Source organism: Bos grunniens, chromosome 4, assembly GCF_055505025.1.
Source record: "Bos grunniens cultivar Pamir isolate PY7600 chromosome 4, Bosgru_T2T1.0, whole genome shotgun sequence".
NCBI lineage: Eukaryota > Metazoa > Chordata > Mammalia > Artiodactyla > Bovidae > Bos > Bos grunniens.
This window is the reverse complement of record NC_141168.1, coordinates 86,944,657-86,967,636: the sequence shown is the minus strand read 5'-3', so window position 1 is coordinate 86,967,636 and position 22,980 is coordinate 86,944,657. Positions and strand designations below refer to the sequence as shown.

Genomic DNA, 22,980 nt, shown 5'->3' with positions numbered 1-22,980 from the left:
GTACTGGAGTGGGTTGCCATTTGCTTCTCCAAATTAAGAGCTTTTTAAGAAAAAGGTTTTAGTATGAAATATTTTATATGGGGTTTCCCTCGTGGCTCAGACGGGAAAGAATCTGCCTGCAATGCAGGAGACCTAGGTTCGAGACCTGGGTTGGGAAGATTCCTTGGAGAAGCGAATGGCTACCCACTCTAGTATGCTTTCCTGAAGAATTCCATAAACTTTTGTCCAAAAAGCATTCACCATCCTCTAGCTGATGTAGAAAATATTTCTTTTTTTCCTGTTCAAGGAAATTGTTCTTCCCTGACTATAAGACTTCAGAATCCAGCCTCCCCCAGCCTGAGAGACAATGCCTACTAACTGCACAGATCTGGTGTACTGACACACTCTATAAGGCTCCTGTGTTGTCTCACACAACGAGAGGGCAGGAGCAAAGGGAGTGGATACTCTCGGGGGATTTGCTTTTTGTCTGAAATCTAATCTACTTGGCAACACTCTTAGGTCCAGGCTCTGGGAGAGGTTCTGTGGGCCTGAAATGGTGGAGGACTTCACGGTCCCAGCCCGCTGTGGTAAGAAGGGAGTGATTCAGTGCGGACCAAGTAGCCTCTCTCACAAAGTTTCTTTGGGTCTGGCTTCTAAACCTCCGAAAGGTCTAAGTCCAGTACAGCAAGTGAGTAGTTGTGGCTGACAGAGGCCAGGAAGGGAGCACTGTGTGGAGAGAACACCGGCCCAGAGACGCACTAGGACTGCACCACCGAGCTGAGGGCACAGCTTGCACTCTTGGTGTCCACATTGGGGACAGTCCCATTCTCATCACCAAAGACAAAGACTTCAGTCTGCTGAGGATGCAAAGCCGGGGAGGCAAGAAGGTAGCCAGAGGCACCATGGCCCATCTGTGAGGCTGGCTTGGGACAGCAGATATCCTCCAATACGATTCTATTGTCCTCGTCACATGAAAGAAACACAGGATCCTTGTGGAGAAAGGCAGCAACACAGGTGGCCTGCCCAGAATGAGCTCGGTAGGAATTTTGAACCATCTGCAGAGCAAGGTCTCAAACCTTGATCCAGAAGTCTTTGCTACCAGCTCACAGCTTGTGTGCCAGAGCTCAGGACACTGACTGTAGACACAATGTCATTGTGCTTATATTTGCAGAACTTGTTGTCAATGAGCGTCTCATTCTCATCCAGCTCCCACAATTCAACAGCACCTGGATCAGAAGCCACTAGGATACCTCTGTCTCCTATCCAAGTGAGGTTAGCCACTCGCCTCTGTCTGGACTCCACGAAGCAGAAACCTTCCTTGGGGGCGGCACAAAGTGGCCTTGAAAAGCCTGAGGGGGCCAGCCCAGCAGTGGTCACTCAGGTTAGAAGCCTGGAGCAGGAACATCCCACCAAACAGGTACAGTGCAGCCTCCAATGCCTGCTCCATAGGCAGGCGTGTTAGGGGGAGGGTTCCACTTTTGGCCACAGGGTGTGGGCACGAGGAAGGACGGGGTTTCCTTCTGCATCTCCACGATTCTAACTCCAGCCTAGACACAAACTGGACGCCCGCCTGAGATTCAGCTCAGTGAGCCCCCATCTGGTTCCTTTCTGGGCCTCTGGTCTTTAAAACAGGCTACAGCTTCTATATCTCCTGAAGAAGAAAATATTGAGTGTTAATGGTTTATCTATGTAGCAGTCCTTTAAAATGCTCTCCCCAAAGAAGGACATTGAGCAATCATTTTAATTCTTTCTAAACAGCATTATCCACAAATCTTAGTGCTCTTAAGCTGTTATTTCTAGATCAAAGACCTTTGATATTTCCTCTTTGTTTACAGGATATACTCCAAACTTTTAAGTTGAAAGTATGACACCCTGTGAGGCTTCCCTGGTGGCTCAGATGGTAAACAATCTGCCTGCTATGTGAGTGACCCAGGTTCAATCCCTGAGTCAAGAAGATCCACTGGAGAAGGGAATGGCTACCCACTCCAGTATTCTTGCCTGGAAAATTCCTTAGACAGAGGAGCCTGACAGGCTACTGTCCATGGGGTCACAAAGAATTGGACTCAACTGAGCGACTAACACTTCCACTTTTCATGAAAACTTGTGGTCCCAGAAGACTTTTCTAGCCCCACCATTCATTACTTTATTACACTCCAGCTTTGACTTTCATAATGAATAGTTTTTACAACACTGTATTTTAACTGAACGATTCTCGTGCTTTGTGTTATTTGTCTCCTTGCCTTTCCAACTGCTGTTCCTTTCACCTAGCTCTTTATCTGGTTCTTAAGCACGCGTGACATTGCTCTTTCCGTCCTCTTATTGCCAGGGATATTTGGCAGTATCTGGAGACTTTCTGGTTGGCCCAACTGGAGGATGCCACTGGTGTCTGGTGGATAGAGGCTAGGGATGCTGTTAAACATTCTACAACGCACAAGACAGACACCATGACAAAGAATGATCTCTTCCAAAACATTCCTAGTGCCAAGGTTGAGAATCTCAAGATAGAAAGTCCTGTCCTTTGCTCTTTGTTCAAATTCTAACTGTTCTTTATAGCTTCTTTTAATGATTACCTCCTGCATGAAAGCTGGTCTTGGTCTTTCCATCCACATAATTACTCTTCTGACTTTCAACCTTCCCAGACAAAGTACTTTTTCTCTATTTAGTATTTTATTTTTTATTTATTTAAGGCAATTTTTAAAGAAGTAGTTTTAGATCCACAGCAAAATTGAGAGGAGGGTATGGGGATTTCCCATATGCTTTCTGCTCCCATATGTGCATAATTTCTACCATATCAACATCCTTCACCAGAGTGGTACATTTGTTACAATTGCTAAACCTCCCTTGGCACATCGTAACCATCCAAAGCCCATAGTTTACACTAGGGTTCACTCTTGATGTTATATGTTATATGAGTTTGGAAAATGCCTAATGACATGTATCCACCATTATATTATCATACAAAGTATTTTCACTGCCCTAAAAATCTCTCTGCTCCATCTCTCAGAGTCCCCATTCCCTGGCATCCACTGATCTTTTTACTGCCTCCAGGGTTTTGCATTTTCCAGAATGTCATATATAGTTGGAGTCATCTATTACAAATAAGTAGACTTTTCAGATTGGTTTCTTTTGCCTATTAATATGCATCTAAATTTCCTCTACTGTACAATTGAATGTTCAAACTACTGTACAATTGTACTCATTTCACATGCTAGCAAGGTTATTCTCAAAATCCTTCAAGCTAGGCTTCACCAGCGCGTGAACTGAAAAATCCTGCATGTACAAGCTGGGTTTCAAAGAGTCAGAGGAACAGAGATCAAATTGCCAATATTCAATGGATTATGGAGAAAGCAAGGGAGTTCCAGAAAAGCATTTACTTCTGCTTCATTGACTATGCTGAAGCCTTTGACTGTATGGATCACAACAAACTGTGGAAAATTCTTCAAGAGATGGGAGCACCAAACCACCTTACCTGTCTCCTGAGAGATCTGTATGAGGGTCAAAAAGCAACAGAACTGGGCATGGAACAATTCACTGGTTCCAAATTGGGAAAGAAGTACTATAAGGCTGTACATTGTTACCCTATTTATTTAACTAACATGCAGAGTACGTCATGTGATATGCTGGGCTGGATGAATCACAGGCTGGAATCAAGATTACAGGGAGAAATATCAACAACCTCAGATATGCAGAAGATACGACTCTAATGACAGAAAGTGAAGAGGAACTAAAGAGCCTCTTGATGAGAGTGAAAGAGGAGAGTGGAAAAAAAAAAAAAAACAGCTTGAAATTCAGCATTAAAAAATACTAAAGTCATGGCATCTGGTCCCATCACTTTATGGCAAAAAGAAGGGCAAAAAGTGGAAGCAGTGACAGACTTTGCTTTTTGGGGCTCCAAAATCACTGCAGATGGTGACTGCAGCCACGAAATTAAAAGACACTTGCTCCTTGGAAGGAAAGCCATGACAAACCTAGACAGCTTATTAAAAAGCAGAGACATCACTTTGTGGACAAAGGTTCATATAGTTAAAGCTATGATTTTTCCCGTAGTCATGTACGGATATGAGAGTTGGACCATAAAGAAGGTTGAGCATTGAAGAATTGATGTCTTTGAATTGTAGTGCTGGAGAAGACTCTTGAAAGTCCCTTGGACTGCAAGGAGATCAAACCAGTCAACCTTAAAGGAAATCAATCCTGAATATTCATTGGAAGTACGGATGCTGAAGCAGAAACTCTAAGACTTTGGCCACCTGATGCAAAGAGCCGACTTGTTGAAATAAACCTTGATGCTGGGAAAGACTGAAGGCAAAAAGAGAAGGGGGATCAGAGGATGCAATGGTTAGATGGCATCACTGACTCAATGGACATGAATTTGAGCAAACTCTGGGAGATAGTGGAGGACAGAGGAACATGGCATGCTGCAGTCCATGGAGTCACAAAGAGTTGCATGTGACTTAGTGACTGACTGAACAACAAGAGCAGATTTCCTCAATTTTTTTAATGACTTAATAGCTCACTTCTTTTTTTGCACTGAATAACATTCCACTGTGTAGATATACCCACAGTTTATTTATCCATTCATCTACTATAGGACATCTTGGTTGCTTCCAAGATTTTGCAATTCTGGATAAACCTGCTGTAAATATCCATGTGCTACATTTTGTATGCACGTAAGTTTTCAACTGCTTTGGGTAAATAACGAAGGGTGCAATTACTGGGTCATTTGGTTGAAAGTGAAAGTGAAGTCGCTCAGTCATGTCCGACTCTTTGTGACCCCATGGACTGTAGCCTACCAGGCTGCTCTGTCCATGGGATTTTCCAGGCAAGAGTATTGGAGTGGGTTGCCATTTCCTTCTCCAGGGTATCTTCCCGACCGAGGAATTGAACCCAGGTCTCCTGCATTGCAGGCAGACACTTTACCATCTGAGCCATCAGGGAAGTCCATTTGGTTAGAGTATGTTTAATTTTTGACATCTCCTTTTTATACCTACTTTCATTCTCTACATCCTCTAAAGCTCAGCTTAGAGTCTTCAGGAAGACTTTCAGACCATTTATGCTCACAGAATTTATTCCTGCCTTTAAAACTATTTTGTAGAGGTAGTATGGTCTAAGGCAGTGGTTCTGAAACTTAAGCGGGCATCAAAATCCTGGTGAGGAGAGCTTGTTAAAATGTGGATGTCTTGTCCCTTTCTCAGAGTTTCTGATTCTGTAGGTCTGGGTAGGACCCAAGAATTTCTAAGTTCCCAGGTGGTGCTGATGGCCCACACTTTGAGAACCATTGCTATAGACTATTCTGGGAGCCAGACAGGTCTGATTTTGTATCCCAGTTCTGCTTCCCTGCTATATGACAATGAACTGGTTATTTTACTGGTTATTTTACTTCTCTAAACCTCAGTTTCCTCACCTGTAAAAAGAAAATAAGAATACTAACTACCTCGTAGATTAATTTATTAGGATTTAACAAAATGACATATATATGTTAAATATAGGGTATTCTTTGGTATTATTTTTTTGCTTGGTAAATACTAAAATATACCAGCTATTATTCTGTTGTTGGAAAATAAAAGGTTAGAAAGTACAGATTTGTTGACATTCATAGGCTAAACCCCAGAGAATAGCCAGCACTTCCTAAACTGGCATGGACGCAAACTATGTGGAGTAGGGAGCAAACGTTTATCACTCAATGGTATCCTCACCCTTTTCTGTGTACACATTACTTCATCCTTAGCAAGAGGAATGGAGTCTGTTGATTTGTTACCATTTGATACAGGGTATCCCTATTGGGCAGAGTTTTATTCTAAGCTTCTCAAAGGATTAGCTCTTCCTATTGTTCAGGTAACTATATATGCTTTCAGCATAGGTAAGAATAACTGGTCCAATCTTCTGTGGTCAAAATGGCAGTCTTGGTTGTATTTGATGTGCATAGTATAAGTCACTGCAGAGATAGCAAGGGCACAATGGGAATGACAAATAGGATCTTGGCATGGACCACCCTGACAGGTATTTTCACCCATATTTCTTGTCTGAACTTGTCTGACTGGCTTTGCTTTAAGGTCTGTCTCTAAGTTGAAGGGGCAGTGGTTATAGAGAAAAAGCTATAGAAAGCTCTTTTCATGGCTATGGGAAAGGTGCAAGAGAACAAACAGGAATATGCAAAGCATATTGAGACCTAGGCTTGAAACTAGCATTCTGTCACTTCTGCCCCTTTCTTTAGGCCAAAGCAAGTTATATGAGGTGGGGTAAGATAGTTGCCTCTACAATGTCACTACTCAGGAGTAGACAAATTGTTCATTCAGACATACAGGGAACATCAAAATTTAACACATGAAGAGAATATTTTAATTCATGGAGAAAACAATTTATTTAACAATTGGTGCTGGTACAACTTGTTGTTCATCTATAAGAAAATAAAATTGGATTCCTACGTTTCACATATACAAAAGTAAATTTCAGTTCAAAGACTTAACTATAAAAATTAAAATGTTAAAATTTTAGAAAAAAAATCTAAGAGACAAGGCATACAGTCTATGGGGAAAGAAAGACCTTAATGGTGATGATAAAATAATAAGCCTAGAATCTATTAAAAAATTTTTTATGATAAATTTTTTTCTAGCATCAATTTAAAAATTGATATATCTGAGCACATAAATACTAAAATTTTTATGTAAAATAAAGTATAAGCAATGCTTGTAGACAGTCATTAAATTTGGAACAAATATTTGCAAAGCAGATGATGGATTTAGCAAGGGTTAATAACTATAATACACAGAGAGCTCTTACAATTTGACAAAGAAGACAACTCAACAGAAAAACAAACAAGGGTATGATTATGCAATTCACAAGAGCAAATCCAAACAACCAATAAATATATCACAAGATGCTCCAGTGTGCTAGTAGTCATAAAAATGCAAACTATATTAACATCAACGTACCACTTTACACCTGTCAGACTAGAAAATGCTAAAGGAAAAAAAAAAAGAAAAGATATAAAAGGCAATAATAGCTATTGAAAGCAGGGATGCAGAAGCCAAGGGTATACTCATCATGCTAGTAGAAGTGAATTTTCGTAGTCCATCTCTTTGGTACTCAATATCACATTTTTCTTTGCACTTATATATCCCTCTTCATAGTTATATAAAGTCTTCTTTAAAGTCTATGGTCTCTGAGTGATGTTCATTCCTTTCCATCTGGTCTCCTTGTGTTTCCCCAGTGTCAAATGATGTAAAAACTTAAATATAAGTTATTGGTTTTCAACACAAGCATATGCAGTAATTAAACTTTAGCAGGAAAAATTGCAAAAGAAATTTCCATTTTAAAAGGGACAGAGTGAAAATGTCTGGCTGTCATTGGTGCACAGCATGCCTTCAGACTCTGGTGGATGGGCGTGGCAAGGACTCTGTGCTGTCGTGAACGTTCTGTCAATCTAGTGGACAATGTTTCTGTTTTCTGGGAAATTCCTCTGTCCTCCCATTCATACCTCTGGTTCTTCCTGAGGTGGGAGTAGGGGGTCCTCCTTGTCCATCATATTTTATGAAGAGGAGTGAGGTCAGCTGCCTAGTTTTAACATCTCACTTTTAGTTGCTATGTGTTTGGGGGCCTGATGATGGCCTTAGGGACTGATTCATGGAAGTATCAATTTGATATGGGGATAGAGCTTGGGGAATAGGGGTACAACATGGATAGGAGAGTAGGGAGAGGACCCAGAAGAGCAAGTCTCCTTTATCTGCTGCCTTCTTTTTCTGTCTCATCTGTCAGAAGAAGTAACCTCCTCCATACTCTTGAGTTGCGTTTCTCTGGCCCCTCCACTGGGAGACCCAGAGTTCATGCAGCTCTTCAGAGGTGAGATTGTGGGAAGAGTCAGAGTCTCAGGGTACTTCAGTACCTCCAGGAACTTCAGTGGCTCCAATTATGGTGGGCACAGCTGCAGCCTTGTCAGTGCCTGACCTTTACTTCCAGGGAGGCTGAGTCAGTCAGTGGTGTCTGGAGATATTACCAACAGTGTGGATGAGTCTGAATGCAAATGAATCACTCTCTCATGTTGGGGAGGCTCAGGGGGCTGGAGCAAATCATTACCATCAACTGTCACTCTTTGAGAGGGACAGGTCCCACACTATTCCTACCCATCTCATGCATATGCAAATTCTTTAAAGTGGCCAAAAAAGTGTCTGTAATTGCAGGGCACATAAAACTTAACATTTGCACACAGGACTTGTATTATTTGTGCAGAATAGTACAAAATCACTGCAGACAGTGGCTACAGACATGAAATTAAAAGATGCTTGCTCCGCAGAAGGAAAGCTATGACAAACTTAGACAGTATATTTAAAAGCAGACATTACTTTGTCAACAAAGGTTCTTCTAGTCAAATCTATGATTTTTCCAGTAGTCATGTACAGATATGAGAGCTGGACCATAAAGGAGGCTAAGAACTGAATAATTGACGCTTTCAAATTGTGCTGGAGAAGATTCATGAGAGTCCCTTGGATTGCAAGGAGATCAAACTAGTCAACCCTAAAGGAAATCAACCCTGAATATTCATTGGAAAGACCGATGCTGAAGCTGAAGCTCCAGTACTTTGGCCACCTGATGCGAAGAGCTGACTCACTGGAAAATACCCTGATGCTGGGAAAGATTGAAGTCAAAGGAGAAGGGGGAGCAGGGGATGAGATGGTTAGATAGCATATCAATTCAATGGACATGAATCTGAGCAAACTCTGGGAGACAGTGAAAGACATGGGAGCTTGGCATGCTGCAGTCCATGGGTTGCAAATAGACACGACGTAACAACTAAACAAGGGTCATACATTTTATCTCTCTTAGTTTTCATTTTGTTAGTTTCACTGAAGAGTTGGTGAGACAGATGATAGAAGGGAAACCAACTACTCTGTAGTTCAGACAGAAGGAGGAAGAGTGAGGAGCAAACATTTTTTTATTAGGGTTTGCTATGCCAGGAATGACACTAGATTAGGCACATATGTTAACTTGCTGGTTCTCAAGCTTGGGTGCATATCAATCACCTGGAAACTTTGAATAAAATGCAGATATTCAGATCTTATCCTATGGCAGTGATCCTCTAGAGGAACCTGTACTAACTTTCTGGGTAGTACCAATATGCACCTAACTTTAAGTTCTTCCTGCATTAACTCATTAAATCTGAGTTAGACATCATTTCTCTCTTTAAAGAAGCCCAAGCTAGGATGTGAAGAATTGGTTTGAACTGGCTAGAAGAGAGGATGAACTTAAAAAGTAATACTTTTTTTCCTTAATTGGTGGGGAGTTCAGAAGTTTGGAGGTCTTAGTTAATGCAAGTATGACATTGTCCTTGCTCACAGTCTGGTGAAGACTGATGCTTAGAAAAAAGTATTGCACATTAAACCAAAAAACCAGAAAACATTCTCAGCGTTGGTTTGCCACCTTACATTATTAACCCATTTTTTCATTAAACATTTCAAATATTATTTGTACATAGTTAAAAAAACAGTGGAGAAAAAGTTTCTGCCTACATTTTGGATGCCTCTAATGCATCCTAAGGACTGGCATGGGGAGTGCTTATGCATTTTTTAAGGTTTGTAATTCATCTTGGGTCATCTCCCTCATCACTCAAGCCCAGCTCAATCCCAGCTTCCTTGGTTTCCTACTGCATATAGAATAAGATGTAAATTCCTTTAAATGAGCTAGAAGATTCTTCTTGATCTGGCTTTGCCTGCTTCTTCAATTATTTCTACCATCTTCTTTAGCCCTGTTTTACCTCACTGGCTTTGTTCTATCTGAGGGTCTTGCATCAGAAGGTTTTTCTGCCTGAAAGACTCCCCTGATCTATTCTGGCTTTCAGGTGTTACCTCAGCCTATCTTACGCAGTTTGTCGTTAGTCAGTTTTATTTCTTCTTAGTGTTGGTCACTGTCTAAAAGCATCTGATTTATTTATTTACTTCCTTACTGTTTTTCTGCTCCATTCACAAATAAGCTTGTTAACAATAAGGACTTTGTCTTGTTCCTCTTTGTTTCTGTAATATCTTTTAAAAAAAAATCCCAGTGCCTGGTCCATAACAGGGCATAATACATATTTTATTGAATGAATGACTCTACCTTTCATACAGAGGAACAGACACAGACACACACATGCACACACTCTAAGAAAGTTACACCAATGGGATCACTCTATCATTAAAGAAAATTATGTGTCTCAGAGATTTTCTCAGGAAAACACACACAAATTTACCTAGTTCCTTTTTATGGCTTAAAGACCTCCAGATATAAATTTCATTAAAAATAAAAAAGCAAATGGCACAATGTACTACTATTTTGTGGATGTACTATGATTCATTTATTTAGATCCCCATCAATAGATATTTTTGTCCATTCCAGGAGTTTGCCATTTCAAAAATTCAACAATGAATATACTAGTATCTTGATGTACTTTTGTTTATCGCTCACTTTAAAAATTTTAATACTTCAGATTCATACATACTTAAATGATATTTTATCAGAATCACATGTGACATTATTGTTGGGAGGGAAATATTAAATACAGTTAATACCTAAAGATTTTCAAAGATTGATAGGATGATTAGGGAGAAAAGTTCTTTTTACTTTAGCTTCAGACTTATTGTAAGTGATATTATTATGTGTGAGATGCCAATTTTAAAATGAATTTCTTGGAAATGAAAGAAGTATGTTCCCTATTACTCTGACCTTTGAAATAAAATCAAGAATTGGTTAATTTCTCAAGTGTAAAATTCAGCAGGGCCCATGCCTGCTGACCCAAGAGGAATTTCAAAAGACTGGCTAATGCATTATTGATTGTACTTTTTCTAATTAGTTCTAGGAAGTGGGCAGTCCTTGGGGTGGGGTGAAGGGTGTGAGGCCTGGGGTGGATCAGGCAGTGTGTCCCCTTCTCTGCTCCATCTCTTTTGTTAATCAGATGCTATCAAGTCACGAGGAACACCGAGAGCCTTGGTAGGGAAAGTGAAAGTCTTAGTCACTCAGTCGTGTCCGACTCTTTGTGACCCCATGGACTGTAGCCTGCCAGGCTCCTCTGTCCACGGAATTCTCCAGGCAAGAACACTGGAGTGGGTTGCCATTTCCTTCTCCAGGGGATCTTCCTGACCCATGGAGATGGAACCCACACCTCCTGTGTCTCCTGCATTGCAGATGGATTCTTAACCTGCTGAGCCATCACAGGGTGGGGGTTGGGCGGGGGGGGGGTAGGAAAAGAGTTTTTAAAAGGGCTATGGCCTGCAAAGAAGTGAGGAGAGGAGCTCCTCCTGCTGAGCTTTGTGGGTGCAAATAAGATGCATTTTTATAGGCTGATTGTTCATATCAGATTAGCCATCAGAACCAACGCCTGCCTCACCTGTGGCTGCTTCCTTGACTTACAGTTCATCTTTCAACAAGAGGAGAGGACAAGGTGAAGGACAGGTTGTCCAGGGTCATTTATTAATACCTGATACACATAGCCTAGGTCAGTGTTTCCCAAAGGGTTACCGTTGTACCTCTGGACACATTCCAATTAATCAGTGTTTATTTAAAAAAAAACATTCATGGAAGCCTAAACAGTGCCTCCCACCTGTTGCTCTCAAACCCAATCTATTACCTTGACATGTCACCACTCTCTGGGAAGCCACAAGTTACCACAGTAAGAAGCAATAACCAGTTCCCTAACAGCTGGAAGGACATGCTTTTCCTTGGTGGCAATTCTAGGCCTATTTACACACTTAACCCCAAGAATGCTGCTGCTGCTAAGTCGCTTCAGTCGTGTCCGACTCTGTGCGACCCCATAGACAGAAGCCCACCAGGCTCCTCTGTCCCTGGGATTCTCCAGGCAAGAACACTAGAGTGGGTTGCCATTTCCTTCTCCAGGGCATGAAAGTGGAAAGTGAAAAGTGAAAGTGAAGTCACTCAGTCATGTCTGACTCTTAGCGGCCCCATGGACTGTAGCCTAGCAGGCTCCTCTGTCCATGGGATTTTCCAGGCAAGAGTACTGGAGTGGAGTGCCATCGCCTTCTCCGTAACCCCAAGAATAGAGAAGGCAAAGAGGTCACCTGTATGTACCTTTTGCATTTAAATGCATGGTGAATGCTTATATTTTATGTGTGGCCAGATGAGTATTTTGAGCCTTATCAGTCTGGTTAAGCAGTTCCTGCTTCCTTGGGGAGAACACAGGGGTTGGCAGAAGGTGGTCGGAGTGGCAGACGTGTTTTAAGTTTTAAAAGGATGTTTTTCCAAGTAGAAATGCTAGAACTCAGTTTAAGGAATAGAAGTCTGAAGATAGGGAATATTTTGAGCTCACCATGGTCTACGTTCCTCCCTCTTTTGTCTTTCTGTATTGCTTTTAGTTACTGTTAGTCACTCAGCTGTGTCCAACTCTTTGTAACCCCATGGACTGTAGCCTCTGTCCATGGAATTCTCCAGGCAAGAATACTAGAGAGGGTAGCCATCCCCTGGTCCAGGGGATCTTCCTGACCCAGGAATCAAACCCGAGTCTTTCACTTTGTGGGCAGTTTCTTTATTATCTGAGCCACCAGGGAAGCCCCATTGCTTTTATGTAATTATATACATTATATATAAAATATGTATATATGTTTATAATATAAATATATATGCAATATATGATATAAATATGCAAATAGATGGGGAAAAAGTGGAAACAGTGACAGATTTTATTTTCTTGGGCTCCAAAATCACTGCAGATAGTGACTGCAGCCACAAAATTAAAATTAAAATTAAGCCACAAAATTAAAATTAAAATTAAGCCACAAAATTAAAAGACTCTTTCTCCTTGGAAGAAAAGCCATGACAAACCTAGACAGCTTATTAAAAAGCAGAGACATCACTTTGCTGACAAAGGTCTGTATTGTCAAAGCTATGGTTTTTCCAGTAGTCATGTGTGGATGTGAGAGTTGGACCATAAAGAAGGCTGAGCACTGAAGAATTGATGCTTTTGAATTGTGATGCTGGAGAAGACTCTTGGAGAGTCCCTTGGATACCAAGGACATCAAACCAGTCAATCCTAAAGGAAATCAACCCTGAATATTCATTGGAAGGATTGATGCTGAAGCTGAAGCTCCAATGCTTTGGCCACCTGATGTGAAGAGCTGATTCACTGGAAAAATTCCTGATTCTGGGAAAGATTGAGGGCAGGGGGAGAGGTGGTGACAGAGGATGGGATAGTTGGATGGCATCATCGACCGAATGGACATGAATTTAGGCAAACTCTGGGAGACAGTGAAGGTCAGGGGACCTGGCTTTCTGTAGTTCATGGGGACCACAAAGATTCAGACATGACTTAGCGACTGAACAACAACAACAATGTATATATATATATATATATTTTTTTTTTTTTCCTTTAACTAGATTTTGGGAAGTCCACATATAGATCTAAGTGACATCCTCCATAATGTCAGGAATATTCTGATCTATCTTGGGGTTTTTTACTCATTAAATGATAATGAAGTGTTTTCTCTTCAAAATAGGAGGAATGAATGTAATTTTTTCTAATGAACTGACGGTTAATATTAATGATTTGTCAGCCAGTTATTGGGCCTCCCAGGTGGCGCTAGTGGTAAAGAGCCTGCCTGCCAATGCAGGACCCATAAGAGACATGGGTTTGATCCCTGATTTAGGAAGATTCCGAGGAGGAGGGCATGGCCACCCACTCCAGTATTCTTGTCTGGAGAATCCCATAAACAGAGGAGGCTGGCAGGCTACAGTCTATAGGGTCGCAAGGAATCAGACATGACTGAAACAACTTAGCGTGCATGCAGATATAGAACTAATAGTCAGATAGTCGTAGTATTTGTAGTCAAAAGGAAGTCAGAGGCTATAAGTCAACCCTGCTCATCGCTGAATGCAGAATGGAAACTCTGAGCTTAACTGTGTTAAGACTTCTAAAGAATACTAGACTAAAGCATATAGAAAATTTACTAAACATGGTGTTACAGGTTGAATTGTGTCCCCTCTCCCAAATTCATTTATTGAAGTCCTAAATCTCCAGTAGGGAAGAATATGACTTTACATAGCAATAGGGTGATTGTAGACATAACTACTTAAGATAAGATGAGGTCATATTGGAATGGGGTGGGCCCCTAATCCTGTATGACCAGTGTCTTTACAAAAGGGAAAATTTCGAGGCAGACACAGGCACAGGGAGAACACCATGAAAACAAGTATTGGGATCAAGCATCTATAGAGCAAAGATCACCAAAGATTTCCTGAAACCACCAGAGTCTAGGAGAAAGGTATGGAACAGATTCTGTAGCACAGCCCTCAAAGGAACCAAACCTACCAACACCTTGACCTTGGACTTCCAACATCCAGAACTGTAACACAATCAACTTCATTTAAGCCAGCCAGTTTGTGGTACTTTGTTATGACAGCCCTAGTGAACTAATACACATAGGTGACATTTTCTCCATTTCTCTTAAACAGGTCTGGGACTAGGGCAAAGAAAACAAAGCATTTGCCTCAGGCACAACATTTAAGGGGCACTAAAAATACCCTTCAGTAATGAATATAGATAATATCTTCATTTATTATTTAAGGAATGGAAATTAATGCAAAAAATCAATGCCAAACAAAATATAAAAAATTTAAATAAGGATAGGATAAGTGGTAGCTTCATGTTGAGCATATTGGAGCACGGGGCAAAAGGAATAAAACATTAGTAATATTGATCTTGTCTTTATTTTGTTCATTGCGGATATTTTCTTTGCATTTGATGTTCAAAAATACTGCATAAAATATTACGTATCTTGATCTGAGATTTTTGGCACCCCTTCAAATTTACATGTCACTTTACCTCAGCTTCCCTGGTGACTCAGATGGTAGTAACTTCCCTGGTGGCTCAGATGGTAAAGCATCTGCCTACGATGCGGGAGACCCAGGTTCGATCCCTGGGTTGGGAAGATCCTCTGGGGAAGGAAATGGCACCCCACTCCAGTACTCCTGCCTGGAAAATCCCATGGACGGAGGAGCCTGGTAGGCTACATACAGTCCATGGGGTCACAAAGAGTCGGACACAACTGAGCGACTTCACTCTCACTTTACCTCAGCTTAGTCTTTGCTTGCCTCAAAACCATCCACTGAGGATAGAATCCTCATTTCAACACAGAGTAGGCTGAAAACTGTGTGGTTCCCACATTCATCATTTTGGTCAGAGAAATGAAGAAAGAGTGCTTGCCAGATACTTCTGCTTGTCTTTCATGTCATCTCAGACACAAAGATTAACATGAAACTCAATTTCTCAACTTCAAAGTGATTCCCTTGCTGTCATCCTTTCTTCACTTCCAGTATTATTCTTAGGTTAATTCTGGGTCCAAACTTCAGTGCTATTATTAATTCTCCTATCTCTCTTGTCGCCCAATCCAGTTGTTAAGTCAGGCTAGTAAGTTATCTGTCTCCTAAGTAGAAATGACTTTATTATGCCTTTGTAAAATGAACATTAAAGAGTTCATTGAAATGTAAGATTTCATATATTTTAGCAAGTATAGAGAAGACAGTAAAAGATTATCAGTCCTCTCACCATTTAGAGATACCTTTTCTCAATATTGTAATGTACATTCTTCTAGACACTGTACATTTATGCTTGCCATAAATTTAAAAATCCCATGTATTTTAAAAAATGAGATTATACTATACATATTTTTGGGTTGTCTTCTTAACTTGTTAACTGTCTAGTGAATTGTGCACATCTTTTCTTGTTAATAAAGCTATGTCTACAAAACAGTTTTAATGGTTTCATAACATCCAAATATGGAGAAGAAGATGGCAACCCACTCCAGTGTTCTTGCCTGGAGAATCCCAGGGACGGGGGAGCCTGGTGGGCTGTCGTCTCTGGGGTTGCACAGAATCGGACACGACTGAAGCGACTTAGCAGCAGCAGCAGCAACATCCAAATAAATGGATATATCTTCATGTATTTAACTGATATCCTCTTATAAAATATTAACCTTATACCTACTCTTCACTACTACATACAACATCACAATGAATATCTCTATTGTTGTTTAGTTGCTAAGCCATGTCCAACTCTTCTGCAACCTCATGGACTATAGCCCGCCAGGCTCCATTCTGTCCACAGAATTTTCCAGGCAAGAATACTGGAGTGTGCTGCCTTTTCCTTCTCCACAGGATCTTCCCTACCCAGGGATTGAACCTGTGTCTTCTGAATTGGCAGGCAGATTCTTTATCATTGAGCCACCTAGGAAACCCAAATATCTCTACACATGTACACATACCTGATGATTTCTTTTTTAAAATAATATTTAAAAATCAATTTATATTATTTTTGGCTATGCTGGTTTCATTGCATTGTGTGGGCTTTCTCTGGTTGTGATGAGCAGGGGCTACTCTTTCTTGTGGTGAGCAGGCTTCTCATTGCAGTGACTTCTCCTGTTGCCGTGCACAGGCTCTAGGGTGTGTGGGCTTCAGTAGTTGTGGTATACGGGTTTATTTGCTCTGTGGCATGTGGAATCTTCCCAGATCAGGAATCAAATCCATGTCCCCTGCCTTGGCAGGTGGATTCTTATCCACTATGCCACCAGGAAGTCTCTACCTGATTATTTATTTAGGCTAAATTATTAGAAGTAAAGTTATTGGGACAAAAATATACAGATTTTCTTATTTTTCCTTATTGCTAAATTAGCAAAATTTTGCTTTTACCAATGGTTTTTTGAATTGCCACTTCATGGCAAATAGATATGGAAACAGTGGCTGATTTTACTTTTTTGGGTTCCAAAATCACTGCAGATGGTGACTGCAGCCATGAAATTAAAAGACATTCCTTGGAAGGAAAGTTATGACCAACCTAGACAGCATATTAAAAAACAGAGACATTACTTTGTCAACAAAGATCTGTCTAGTCAAGGCTATGGTTTTTCCAGTAGTCATGTATGGATGTGAGAGTTAGACTATAAAGAAAGCTGAGAGCAGAAGAGTTGATGCTTTTGAACTATGGTGTTGGAAAAGACTCTTGAGAGTCTCTTGGACTGCAAGGAGATCCAACCAGTCTATCCTAAGGGAAATCAGTCTCGGGTGTTCATTGGAAGGACTGATGTTGAAGCAGAAACTCCAATACTTTGGCCACCTGATACTCATTTGAAAAGACCCTTGATGCTGGGAAAGATTGAGGGCAGGAGGAGAAGGGGACGACAGAGGATGAGATGGCTGGATGGCATCACTGACTCAATGGACATGAGTTTGGGTAAACTTCAGGAGTTGGTGATGGACAGGGAGGCCTGGAGTGCTGCGGTTCATGGGCTCACAAAGAGTTGGACACGACTGAGCGACTGAAATGAACTGAACTGAACTATCGAATTGCCTTTCTTCTAGATTTCATTCAATGTTTTGAATATGCCCCTTATTTTGTGAATTACCTATTCATGTACTTTAAATATTCTCTATTTTGGATTGCTCATCTCTTTCAAAGCAGTCTTTTAAACCCTTTATTAAGGATATTATCTGGATATTAAATCCTAGTAATGTTATATACAAATTGCTAATATTTTTCCAGGTTATCAATTGTTTTTTTAACCTATGCTGTTTTATACTACCAGAAATGTTAAGTTTTATGTAATCAAAAATGTCAATATTTTCCTTTATTTCTTACTTTGGAATCATGCTTAGAAAATCTTTCTTCATCTCAAGACTATAAAAGAGGTTACCTAAATTTTCTTCTAGTACAGTCATAGTTTCATTTTTACAAGTACATTTTTGACCCATTTAAAATTCACATAAATGTTCTGATGATTCTTCTTGTCTCTTTCTTTTTAATCCTCTTGCTGCTGACCAATTTGGGCCCTGTATAATTATAGCTGTCTTCTATTTACTGTTCTCATCTTTTTAATATATATATATATTATTTATATGATCCCTTGGAAAAAAAATTCTAAAGACCGTCCACTCTTAGGGGAAAAACAAAACCCAAAAAACACCTTCAGAGCCACTGGGCTTTCCCGGTGGCTCAGCAGTAAAGAATCTGCCTGCATTGCAGGAGATGCAGGTTTTATCACTGGGTCATCAAGATCCCCTAGAGGAGGACATGGCAACCCACTCCAGTACTCTTGCCTGGAGAATCCTATGGACAGAGGAGCCTGGCAGGCTACAGTCCATGGGGTCACAAAGAGTCAGACATGACTGAAGCGACTGAGCATGCCTGAAACTAATACTATTTTTCTAATCTTGTTGCTCAATCTTACCCCCTATATGTGAGCTTTCTACCCAAGATAGGCTGAAATAATTATTGTCCTCCAAATGCATCTCCCTACCTCTGTGCTTCTGTATGTGCTGTTTCCTCCTCATCAAATGTCCTGCCCACACCCAAACCATTCTTTAAGGCAGGGGTCCCCAACCTCTGGTATCTAATGCCTGATGATCTGAGGTGGAGCTGATGTAATAACAATAGAAATAAAGTGCACGATAAATGTAATGTGCTTGAATTACCCTGAAACTATCCTTCCATCCTGATCCATGGAAAAATTGTCTTCCATGAAACCAATCCCTGGTGCCAAAAAGTTTGGGGACCACTGCTTTAAGGCACCTCCAGGAGGTCGTTTCTGGGCACACTGTTACCAGAACCCTTGCCTGTTTGTGAAACTCCTATATCATTCATATGTTTGGGTCCTAGATGTATGCTGGCTTGCTTTGTTATTTAACATTCTACTTGTGTATTTAAAGTCATAGATTTAAGGATTTCAGAGCTGGGAGAGCCTCAAAATATGTCATCTAATGTCTTATCTGATGTCGAAACTCTTCTACAATATTCTCACTAAATAGTCACTAAGCTTCTATGTGATTACCCCCAATAATGGAGAACTCACTATATCCCATGACTGACCATGCCGTTCCCAGGTACACCCTAATGATCAGAAAAATTTTTCTTATTAAAAGCCCTCAAATCTGCCTTCTTGTGTCTTTCACTCTTGGAGGGAGTTATAGAAACACAGTAAATGTAGGGTCTGGAAAAAACTAGTATTGAATCATGACTCCATTCACTAATCATTTTATGGTCCTGGGCAAAACACTCTACTTCTGTTCACTTCACTTGTAAAGGAGGACTGATATCTACTTCTTATTGTGGCAAGAATGGCATTAACTGAGAATTCAAATAATTAAATGAAGACATATGTGAAAGTCCTTGGCATAGACCTTGACACTAAGAGAGTGTTTGGGGGCTTCACTGGTGGCTCAGTGGTAAAGAATCTGCCTGCCCATGCAGAAGACACAGGTTCGATCCCTGATCCAGGAGTATCCCTCATACCTTGGAGCAACTAAGCCTGTTTGCCGCAACTATTGAGCCTGTGCTCGAGCCCAGGAGCCACAACTACTGAAACCTGCACACCACAGAGCCCGTGCTCCACAAGAGAAGCCACTGCAATGAGAAGCCTGCACCGACCACAACTGCAGAGTGGCCCCTGCTTACTGAAACTAGAGAAAAGCCCACGCAGCAATGAAGATCCAGCACAGCCATAAGTAAATAAAGAAACAAAAGTGTTTGATAGGTATTTATTGAATCAGAATTTGATTTATCCTCTGGAGCTATGCAAACAAAATCAAGTTCTATAGGCTGATATTACACGCATTTTGCTTAAGTCTTTTCTTCTCCATCTAATTTCCAGTTACTTGAGTTATTTATTGATATCATGATTTCTTATGTCATCGTGTCCACCCCCTACGCTCCTGGTCACTCTCGTCTCAACACACGGCATTTTTTTCAGCATACTCATGAAAGGATGGGATTCTGAACTCTGGCAGGCACTCCCAAAGTCACTTAATCAGTATCCTGTCGTTCTATATGTCAATTACAGTGACTCTCGAATCCGGATGTATATTAGAATCACCTGAGGAATTTTAAAAAGTACTGATGCTATCCCCAGCACTTCAATTTTAAAACTTGAGTGAACACTGAGCGCTAGCATGATTTAACAGCTGGTCAGGTGATTTGTATGTGCATAGGTCTATAAATTCTTTGGGAACAGATTTGCAGTCCCTATTTGAAATGTTTGTAGTCAGAAATGTTTCAGAACCAGAATCCCACTCCCCCATCTTTTGAAAAGGTAAAATGGTGCATAAATCATTAAGAGGAAATACTCTTGGTGGGTCTGGATCTTTCCCCTGGGGTCAAATACATAAATATTTTGTCAGTGATATACCTAAACATTAAAGTTGAGTGGAAACAGTAAAGACCACTTGTATTAGCCGAGATCTAGTTTTGCAGCCAAATGAATTTTGTTAAACAAATTTCAGAAGAAAATTGCAGTTTTGAGAATTTCCCAATTGTAGATAAGGGATTGTGGGCCAGCCTTTAGTGGTATCTTTTCAGCATTTAGCCAGGTGCGTTGACCAAACCTGTGAACTTAACAATATTTGGTGAACAAATGAATGAGACAAACTTTTCTATGTGTTAACTTTAGAAGTATTGGTATATTTCCTAAAGTCAGTTCTTCTCCAACAAACATGCCTTTGGACCCTAAAAGGTAACTAATTTGAAAGTCACCGTAGGAGAATAAGAAAGTTTGTTGGTTTTTTGTCATCTCAGGATTTCCATACTGGAGATATAAATATATATATGTATATATCAAATGACTGAAGATAAATGGAGAGCTTTGCTTATATTGGACTGAAATAAGTGAGCCAATACATGTTTTTTGCCTATTATGTGCAAAGTATTATAATATATTCTGTAACAATTGAGAAAAGGATTTAGAGCACAGCTGGAGAAATCTAAATTGCACTGAGAATCACAATGAAGGAATCTGAAGAATATTTTGATTTTGAATAACCAACATTGTAAGTTTAAAGTTTAATCAACATTAAATAAGGTAGAATGACAGGAGTTTACACATATAAACAGAATTAAATTGGAAGAGTCAGCAAGTATCAATCAATCCTCAATCAGTCAAACCTCCAGTTCGCTTTACTTTCAAAGTAGAAAGTCTCCGAAGAAATGAGATCTATGTAGGCATTTAATGCAGACCAGGGTGCCCTTAGCCATTTAAGAGAATGCACTGGCATGACATTAAGATGGTGGTCTTGCTCAGTGGTTCCCTGAAATCTTTTTATCACAAATAATCTATTTCTGAACTTAGACATTATGTTAATCAGAGTTCTCCAGAGAAACAGGGCCGATAGGATGCATATATATTCTGTACATGTGTGGACAGAGATTTATTATAAGGATTTGGCTCACATGGTTATGGAGGCTAGCAAGTTAAAAAGCCTGCAATGTGGGCTGGCACATGCAAGACCAGGAGAGCCAGTGGTGCAGATAAAGTCCAAACTCAATCTGCTGGAGGATTCCCTCTTCCTTGGGAGGGCAGTGTTTTTATTCTATTCACGTCTTCAGGTGATTGGATAAGATAAGAAGTAGAAGATATTAAGAAGAGGTGGCAAGAATACATAGAAGAACTATACAAAAAAGATATTCATGACACAGATAACCACGATGGTGCCATCACTCACCTATAGCCAGACATCTTGGAGTGTGAAGTCAAGGGGGCCTTAGGAAGCATCACTATGAACAAAGCTAGTGGAGGTGATGAGTATATTTCAAATCCTAAAAGATGATGCTGTTAACGACTGAGCGACTTCACTTTCACTTTTCACTTTCATGCATTGGAGAAGGAAATGGCAACCCACTCCAGTGTTCTTGCCTAGAGAATCCCAGGAATGGGGGAGCCTTGTGGGCTGCCGTCTATGGGGTTGCATAGAGTCGGATACGACTGAAGCGACTTAGCAATAATATGCCACCAAATTTGGAAAACTCAGCAGTGGCCACAGGACTGGAAAAGGTCAGTTTTCATTCCAATCCCAAAGAAAGGCAATGCCAAAGAATGTTCAAACTACCACACAATTGCACTCATTTCACACACTAGCAAAGTAATGCTCAAAATTCTCCAAGCCAGGCTTCAACAGTACACGAACTGAGAACTTCCAGATGTTCAAGCTGAATTTAGAAAAGGCAGAGGCACCAGAGATTAAATTGCCAACATCCACTAGATCACAGAAAAAGCAAGAGAATTCCAGAAAAACATCTACTTATGCTTCATTAACTACACTAAATCCTTTATATGCAGAGTATATCATGCGAAATGCTAGGCTAGATGAAGCACAAGCTGGAATCCAGATTACTGGGAGAAATATCAATATCCTCAGATGTGCAGATGACACCACCCTTACGGCAGAAAGTAAAGAGGAACTAAAGAGCCTCTTGAAGGTGAAAGAGGAGAGTGAAAAAGCTGGGTTAAAACTCAACATTCAGAAAACAAAGATCGTGGCATCCAGTCCCATCACTTCATGGCAAATAGATGGGGAAACAATGGAAACAGTGACAGGTTTTATTTCCTTGGGCTGCAAAATGACCCCAAATGGTGACTGCAGCCATGAAATTAAAAGATGCTTGCTCCTTGGAAGAAAAGCTATGACCAACCTAGACAGCAGAGTCATGACTTTGCCAAGAAAGGTCCATATAATCAAAGCTATAGTTTTTCCAGTACTCATGTATGGATATGAGAGTTGGATCATAAAGAAGGCTAAGTGTCAAAGAATTGATGCTTTTGAACTGTGGTGTTGGAGAAGACTCTTGAGAGTCCCTTGGACTTCAAGGAGATCAAACCAGTCAATCCTAAAGAAAATCAGTTCTAAATATTCACTGGAAGGACTGATGCTGAAGCTGAAACTCCCATACTTCGGCCACCTGACATGGACAGCTGATTCATTAGAAAAGACCCTGATTTTGGGAAAGATGGAAGGCAGGAGGAGAAGGGAATGACAGAGAATGCAATGATTTGATGTCACAACTGACCCAATGGACATGAGTTTGAGCAAGCTCCAGGAGATGATGAAGGATAGGGGAGTCTGGCGTGCTGCAGTCCATGGGGTCGAAAAAAGTCGGACACGACTGAGTGACTGAACGACAACAATGACACTATGGAGGACCATCTACTTTACTTAAAGTTCACCGATTTAAATGTGGATCACATTCAAAGATACTCTTCAAGGTGATACATA

At 40.6% G+C, this 22,980-nt stretch overlaps 1 non-coding gene and 1 pseudogene across 1 annotated transcript; one reads left to right on the top strand and one right to left on the bottom strand.

Moving 5' to 3' along the window:
- Positions 1 to 478: 478 nt before the first annotated feature.
- Positions 479 to 1,505, bottom strand: LOC147374466 (methylosome protein WDR77 pseudogene; annotated as a pseudogene).
- A 13,302-nt stretch (positions 1,506 to 14,807) lies between these two features.
- TRNAR-ACG (transfer RNA arginine (anticodon ACG)) lies at positions 14,808 to 14,879 on the top strand. Its single transcript has one exon. It is a non-coding gene; the product is annotated as a tRNA-Arg (tRNA).
- The last annotated feature ends 8,101 nt before the right edge of the window (positions 14,880 to 22,980 follow it).